Source organism: Cinclus cinclus, chromosome 24 (assembly GCF_963662255.1).
Source record: "Cinclus cinclus chromosome 24, bCinCin1.1, whole genome shotgun sequence".
Taxonomy (NCBI): Eukaryota; Metazoa; Chordata; class Aves; order Passeriformes; family Cinclidae; genus Cinclus; species Cinclus cinclus.
In genome coordinates, this window is record NC_085069.1 from 2,231,361 (window position 1) to 2,238,344 (window position 6,984).

Here is a 6,984-nt window from a genome sequence, read left to right on the forward strand (position 1 = left end):
GTCAGGGATGATTTTTTCAGAGCCAAGGGAAAAGGCACAAAGGGAAATCCACTACATGGAATCCCACCATTTGCTTTCTCCAGCTTTTTTCCCTGAGCATACTGGAAGAGTTGTTACAGAACAAAGAAGGACTCAGAGGCCCATATATGGATGCAAAACAGCTTTATTGAGCATAGAGAAAAAAATACTCAGTGTGGCTCAGAGAGAGAATTAGGAGCAGCTACTAAGAAGCCGTGGGGGTATCCTTCTGCTTGGCCTGCAGAGGGAGGGGAGGACAGCAGGTCTCCACTGGACTGGCATGAGGAGACATGGACAGTAAAAGAAAGAGCAAAAGGAGAGAGGAGAAGAAGGACAATGCCTTGAAACTCTAAAATGTCCCAAAGCTCTATCTGTTGAGCTCCTGAGGTCGTGGAGGTTCTTGCTGGAGAAGGTTGCCAGTAGATTTAGCAGGGACGACATCTGTTGCCACCATAGCAGTTGGTGATGCAGGAGATGTCAAAGCCCCCGGAGCTGATGGGCACTCCCCCACAGCTGAGGATGCTGCCAACAGCAGCAGAGGTGGAGGATCCCACGGCAGTGTTCTGTGGGAAGGTGCTGAGGATGGGGCCAGGCAGGGTCACCACCACAGGCGAGGGCTGGATGGCCACGTGGGAGTCCTGGCACTGCCTGACACAGCACTCATTGCAGCTGTTGGCCAGCGGGCAGGGGCCGCAGGGCTGGCAGCAAGGGTTGCAGGGCTGGCAGCTGGACATGGCTCACGGTCACAGGTGCACCTGGCACAGAGCGCAGGGAGAAGCAGAAAGTGAGGACACATGAGGAGCAGCACTGCACCCAAACAGCCTGCAGCCAAGGCAGCTGCTGGCCCACATTGCCCTGCCCAGCTCAAAGCCCAGGAGCCACCCCCGCCATGTCCCAGCCTCTCTGTGTCTTCACAAGACCTTCTCTCCCCTGCCCTGTCCCAGCACAAGCAGCTCCCAGCCCTGGGCTAGGAAGCGGTCAGCTGAGACCTTCAGCTGTGACCTACAGCTTTCCTGTTTCTTCCTTGAAGCAGGAAGAAGGGGAGAAGAGGTTTCCCACTCACCTGTTTCCTGAGAAGAAGGTGGTGAGAGAGGTGGTTGAGAGAGTAGGGACTTGGTGTGCCTTTTATAGCAGTCCTGCACTGCCTCAGGCCCAGTAGCACATTTGTGGAAGTAATAATTTTCTGACCATCTCATTTCAAATGCAAACTATCCCAGCTAATGGTAGAGGCTGTGTCCTGGTTTCCTGCATTGCTGCCTTTTCATTTCCTAGTTCATCCACATGCTTTCTTTTATGCAAACATCTGTAAGTGTCAAGATGAGAGGTTCAAGAATTTCAGGGCAGAAAGACATCAGCATAGTCACAATGCTCAGATCAAGGGCTGGCAGCATCCCCTGTGGGCCAGTGATGTGAACCTGTTTCATGCCTGTAGATTTCTTTATGGCAAAGTTGTCATGAAAGCAACAGCACTCTGGTGCTTCTCACTTGCATGCCCAAGGTTTCCATTGTTTGGGCACATGACAGAGCTTCAGGTTGCTATTTTCTTCTTCCACTTTTCTCTTTATTTTGTTGTCTTTATCTCCCCAGGCCAGTCTAATGGGGACATGTTGCCCTCCCTCCTTCCATAGGAGAGGCTGATGGACAACCTGCAGGATGGCCACTGCATCGTAGTGGCTGCCCCTGATACTCCCTGTAGAAACTATGCCAGTCTGCTAAGGGAAAAAATAGAGGAAGAAGAGGGTGTGAGTACTTGCAGTGGATTTTACTTTTTGCCCTTTCCCTTGGAGCTGATTAAGACATTCCCTGCTACTCTACAGCCAATGGTGACTAGACCACCAATCCAAAAAACACTGGTAGTGAAAATAGAAAACAACAGTGCCTGGGAACACCTCACAATTTTGCCTCTTCCTTCTCCTGTGTTCCGTTATCCGGTGTACATGGCCAGTGCATAGGGACAGATATGTACCTCATACCTCCTTTAGCACATGGCAGGGCCCAGCTGCTGTTGTGATATTCAGGGCTCAGTTATTTCACAAGTTGGAACTGGTATCAAGCATGCTCAAACTAGGCAAGTGTCATGGTTTGACACTGGCCCAGCGCCAGGCACCTGCTCTGACATGAGTCCCTCCCATGGGCAGACACTCCACCCAAAACTTCTGCAATGTGGGTCTGTCTTCCCATGGAGAGCAGCCTGGAAGCAGGGCCCCTCTCTTCACCAGGTCTCCCTCTGTATCACAGCCTCCTCCAGGCATCCACCTGCTCCAGCATGGGCACCTCCCCCAGGGTCTATGGGTGGATGTCTTCATCCCCTGTGGATCTCTGCATTCCCCATGGATCCTCATTGGCTGCAGGTGGATCTCTGCATCCGAGTGGATCCATGGGCTCCAGGGGCACAGCTGCTACACCATGGTCTCACCACAGCCTGCAGAAGAATCTTGGCTCCAGTGCCTGGAGCACCTCCTCCTCATCCTTCTCCACAGACCTTGGTGTTGCCATGTTGTTTTCCCTCACATGTTCTCTCTTCCTCCTCTTCCTTACCAGGAGAAAAACTGTGTTACTTTGTTTTGAATTTTTTCTTAAATATGTCATCACAGAGGAATTACCAACTTCTCTCATTGGCCCAGTCTTGTTCAGCAGCATGTCCATCTTCAGAGTCATCAGAGATTGTCTCTTCCTATGTGCTGAAACCAAGGCTTCACCTGCTCTGACACCCAACCACTTGGGTCTCAGTTGCCAGCATTCAAATCATCTCCAGTTCCTCTTCACTCAGCGTGTAACCCTCACAGACAGCTCCTCCATGTGGGTCCTTGTGCTGAAAAATTCTGAGTGCTCTTGGTAGGTCCCTTTTAATTACTAAAATACTATGAGGAGATCCCAGCTCTCAGAGCCCTTCTCTGCAGCCACTCAGAGCCTCTGAAGGACAGACTGGAGTTCTGGGACCGGGACACTTGCAGTGGGAGGAAGGACCCGGGCAGTTGCTGAAAAGTTGCATTTTGCCTCTTCTGCCACCTCAGGGAGCTTCTAGCTTCCTGAGTTAACACAAATCAAGGCTGGAAGAGAGGGTTAAAAGGAAGCCATGAAGTGTTGATGTGTGTTGCATTACACATGCCAAGCAGCAAACGGCCTTGAACTCCACCTGGAGTACTGTCTCTAGGTCTGGGACCCCTAACACAGCAGACCCCCAACACAGGAAGGATGTGGACCTGCTGGAAGGAGTCCAGAAGAGGCCCATGAAGAGGATAAGAGGGTGGGAGCACTTCTGTTATGAAGACAGGTTTAGAGATTTGGGGTTGCTCAGATTGGAGAAAACTCTAGAGAAATCCTATTACACATTCCAGTACCTAAACATTTTCTAAAATAAAGCTGGAGAGGGACCTCTTACAGGGTCATGTAGTGATAGGATAAAGGGAATTGCTTTAGACTAAAGGAAGGACGTTTTAGAAGAAATATTATGAAGAAATTCTTTATTATGGGGTCGGTGAGGTACTGGAACACCATATTTTCATATTCCCTTAGACAGTAAGTCCAGACCTTCACACAAAACGGATTTTTGTTTGCTGATCTCTGGGTGCATGGGGCAAATTGGGATGTCAGGGGAGAACTGAGGCCTTTTCCCTACCTCAGCCTTACACAGAAGGGCCTCCTGCTTGTGTCAAGACAGGATAACTGTACCATGCCCTCCTCCTAGTTCCCACCTCCCCTGAAGCTCATGGGGAATCTCTGAAAATTGGGATTATAAAGACATCTGAGCTATTCTGGACTGTCCTGTCTGGGATACATGGAGAGTGGATGGCTGGAAGACAAAGGCCACGGTATAGATGATTAGGAAAAGAAAAGCTGAAAACCTGCCACAGGTCTCCAGGTAGAAAAGTACAAGGGCCATTTAACCTCATTGTCCATCATCCCTTGAGGGTATCATCAAATAAGAAAGAAAGAAAGAAATTTATCCAGTACCAATTTGATGCAAATAGGAAGACACTTTTTTGTTGGGTGCGCCCAGAACATGGGGGCTAGCTCCTCTGAAAACATGTTTCACTTAACAAACAAAACCCATCCATTTCATGAACTTTTTCTGCTGAATCATCATTACATAAATTATTTTACATATTACGCAAACTCTGCCCATTCTTAAATTTAACCTTTACATTGATCAGTTCCAATAATCAATTACTTCATCGATAATCTTATCCTAAAACAATCATGGCTCATCTCAACTACGGTCTACTGACTGGAAACCTCAATACTAAAATCAGGATGGGAAGGGTAGCGGGTTTCCAAGCAGCATAACTGGCGAGCATAGCAGTCTGCACAGTTTCTTGACTGAAACATAAGGGTCCAATAACTTTTTGGTGAGGTTTCTACAACAGCACATGTTAAATACAGAGCTCCTAATATTTCTATACCTTATTTTGCTTATTTTTCAATAACTTTAACTTAGAAGAGGGCATCCACAGAAGTTTTCTCCCTGAGAACTTCCTCTGTGACTTGATGGGAACAATTGGAGGCTGGTTAGGGTGTTGATAGCTTGGGAAACCAACTGGAGGATTTGGTCCGCCTCTGTGAATTGCCATTTTGAAGCGAGCAAACCCCAGGAACGGCCCTTTTCTCTTCCAGCAAGAGTGCAGATAACAGGGCCCGGGCCCTGCTCCACTGCGGCCTGTGGGCCTGGCGGGGGCAGGGCTGGGCCCCCTGTCTGGGAGGCTGGCATGTCCCGGCAGGGAGGAGGGGTGGCCACCGGCAGTGGGTGCCAGCTGAGCCCAGGGAGGCTGACTGAGGTCCTGGCCGTACCACTGCCCCCCTCCTTTCTGGAGCGGCCGCTGCCGTTTCTGTCCCAGGCCAGCCCCCTGAGCCTCCTGAGATCCAGGCACAGCTCCGGCATGGCCTGGCCACAGCCGCTGCATTCCCCGTGTGAAATCTTAACTCTTTCAATGCTCAGATAAAACTTGCAGACCTTCAATCCTTCCTTGAGTGAGAGGAAAAAAGAACAGAAAGAAGACACCAAGGTCAGGGAAGCAGGAGTCAGATCCCAGATGGAAGGAGAATGAGGAGACACTGTGAATTTAGGCTGAAAATCCTTTTGTAAGCCATAGGAGTGAACTGCACTACAGTCAAGATTCCTATAAACCATGGGAAAAGACATGGGGGGTTGGAGTATTCCACTTGTAGATCATGAGCACAGGTACCTGTGCATGAACTGAGAGAGAAGAGTGACCCTTTGAAGAGGACCCTTTGACCCGAGGGGAGAAGAAAATCTCTGTTCTTAGAGATGAGGATGATTTTAAAGATAGATGAAGCAAACTTTTGTTTTTGAACAGCTCGTCCTTAAAAGTAATACCCCCTGAGTCTGACACGGCCTATAAGCACAGCTCTGGGAAGGATGTGGAGATGGGAGGAGTTTCACAAGTGCAGTTTCCCAGGCAGCTGCTATTTGTGAAAAGTGAAGCCATGAGAGAACTGGTTTCTTCTCTTGTGGAAAAGTCCCCATAGCCTAACAAGGGAAGACTCCTCTCCCTAGAGTGAACTGAAAAAAAAGACTTTTCTTAAGTTGGTAATTGACTGAAGTGTTTCTGTATGTTGTTGTTGAGAAGAAGCGGGTGTGGGAGAGAGGAGGAGGGTGGTCTGAAGGTTTTATTCTGCATTCTATTATTCTTTTCAGTTGCTAATAAAAGTTTTCTTTATGCCCTTTAACTTTTAAGCCTGCCTTTCTTTTGTTCCTAATCCTATCCCACAGCAGGAAATGAGTATATTGAAATTCACGAATCAAAAGCACTACAGAAGCTCAGGTGAGTTTCTGGTTGGTTCCTGCCAGCCCTTGGTGTTGTATGCAGCACACAGAGAGGAGAATGGGCAAGTGTTCCCTGCACAGCATATGGCAAATACTTTCCTGTCCTAGGATGCAGAGGGAAACCAGTTCTAAAGCAGGGGTTTTCCACCACTCTTTCCCTCAGCATGTATCCACAGCAAAATTATGCCATTTGCCTCCCATAGGGATACTCCAGAGAGAACCAGGTCTTCCATACCTAATATTATGCTGCCCAGAATCTCCAGGGAACACCTTGTAGTCCCTGGTCCTTCTGTGCTGGCTCCAGGACTCATCCAGCAGGATGAGGGACCTGTGAGATGTTTAATCCTGCTCCTTGTTTCTTGTCCTTTTGGAAGTCTCCAAGTGTAAGGGAGAGAGAAAAAAAAAAAAAAAAAAGCAAGCCCTGGCTCTGCAAACATGCAGGAGAAGTGGAGAGTCAGGGCATGCTCCACTAAACCTGCCAGGCAGAGGAGAGACTGAGACACCCTAAGAATGAGTGGGATGAGAGAGCTTTTGTGTCCCTGAATCACCTATCAAAGGTCCTGTCTGTTGGGATAAAAGGCAAGAAAATGTTTACTGCACAGAGAGAAAGAGCTTCTGCAATACTTTTTCTTCACATATGTCTGTGAAAGACCAGGCTGAGACAGATCAGAAAGAAGAGGCCGAAGAAATGGAAGAATGGAGGAAGAAAAATAAAATAAGGGGTTTGACATGATCAGGACAGGAGATAGTTTTCCTCTCCCCTCACTATTTCTAAATTTTCAAGTACTAACAAAATCTAGACAAAACAGGCACAAACCAACATATTAACTGATGTTTCCCATAATTTGACCATAATTCAAGGCATAATTCAAGGCTTCAGTCAGGAAGACATTGACGGACAGGTTGTATCCATTCATACATGGGAGAAATGTTGTGATTTAATAGTGAAGCCATAAGTCCTTTGCACAAACTCAACCAAAAGTCTTACCAGACTGTATCCTGAGTATATGACTGGCACCAATCCTAACTTCTGCATTACCTCAGCCCTGCATGTCTGGACAGCTTTGCCTGCCTTGCTGAGGGAGTCCATCACATCTGCCTGTGCTCTTGTGGAGAGCCATGGACCCTAGACTAGGTAAAAGAGTGGAGGAGAAGGAAGAGATGAACCTGTGGGCTGGACT

At 48.2% G+C, this 6,984-nt stretch overlaps 1 pseudogene; it reads right to left on the reverse strand.

The window, feature by feature from the left end:
- Window positions 1-443: 443 nt before the first annotated feature.
- LOC134053058 (feather keratin Cos1-2-like) lies at window positions 444-1,214 on the reverse strand (annotated as a pseudogene).
- Window positions 1,215-6,984: the final 5,770 nt, after the last annotated feature.